We start from the raw sequence: 1298 nt of genomic DNA, 5'->3' as shown, positions 1-1298 counted from the left end.
GTCTGTCTGTCTGTCTGTCTGTCTGTGTAGCTAATGGTTTACAGGACAGGCACATCATGGACACATCCATGCAAGGTGGAAACACCGTCTGCAAATATCCAACTCTGCCATTCGCACCAAAACTCTGGAAAGGCCCCGTTTTTTCGTCCATTGGCTGCCAACTAACCGACAATGACCAACCGACTGTAACCACAGGTAGGGCGTTTGTTTGCAACTCTGGATTCATCAGGTATGTCTCAGCCAGCAGCAATTCAAGTCAGCATACACACGAAAGCCGCCAAGCATCAACCCTTAAACCCAGGATAAGTCCTAGATCCCTAAAACCTTACAGTTTTGGCCTTCACTTGCTACAGTACCGTACTTAATGCTGCAGTAGAAAGGGTGGTGCGGGTATAGATGGCTTGTATAATGTAGTATTTGGGACATATCAGGGGATCTGCATCCACCGATTGGTGCTTTCCTGAAGTCGTGGTATAATGCATCTGCAGGACGCCCCTGCATGTCGACATGCCCAAACATTGCGTGTAGCTCTCCTAGCTAGATTGATGCTCAGTACTAGTATTTTCTCTAGCCAGATGCATGACGGCAGGGTTACCTGCATGCATGTGTATGTACCTAGACAGCAATCTGTACTATTATGGTGGAAGGGCCCCCTATAGCTGTGGCTAGTTTTCTCACGTAGCTATAGGTCGGGGAGGCCAGGCACATCATGCTCAGGCGTACCAAGCCCAGGCAAGCGGGAGAGGATGTTAATAAACTGCCTCACTCGCGACCGGCACCACAATAATGGCCATTGATGTCCACTCCCATGAGGCCCCCGGCTTTTACAGACGGCCCCACACTTGCGTGGAGCTTGTAGAATGTAACCTGGTGATCTCAACATCGGCAGATAAGCCATCTCTTAAAGGACAAAGATTTGTGATCACAAGGTTGCAGGTTCAAATCTGGCATGGAGCAAAAATGGTCCTGCAAATGCAACTGACATTAGCCAGCTTTCTATCTGGCCATGTATCATGGTAAACTGTCCAAAAAACTTGAAAAGTGGGGCGGATGACTTCTAATAGGGTGCTGGAATGTGAGTTGGTCGAACAAACATCGAAACCGTGTTCCAGTACTGGTGGATGATGTCGGTAGTTAGGCAACACGGATATAGGGGCTGCCGGTGCATATACAGATTAAAATAACTGTTGACTACTAGCGACTCTCAACCCTTTCATCGCTGATGCACACCGTAATTCACACATATTATGCATGCAGGTTACGATTATTATTAGCAAAGAGTTGCGGATTCTTTACAG

Source organism: Volvox carteri (genome assembly GCF_000143455.1).
Source record: "Volvox carteri f. nagariensis unplaced genomic scaffold VOLCAscaffold_49, whole genome shotgun sequence".
Classification (NCBI taxonomy): Eukaryota; Viridiplantae; Chlorophyta; class Chlorophyceae; order Chlamydomonadales; family Volvocaceae; genus Volvox; species Volvox carteri.
This window is presented reverse-complemented; position numbering follows the sequence as displayed.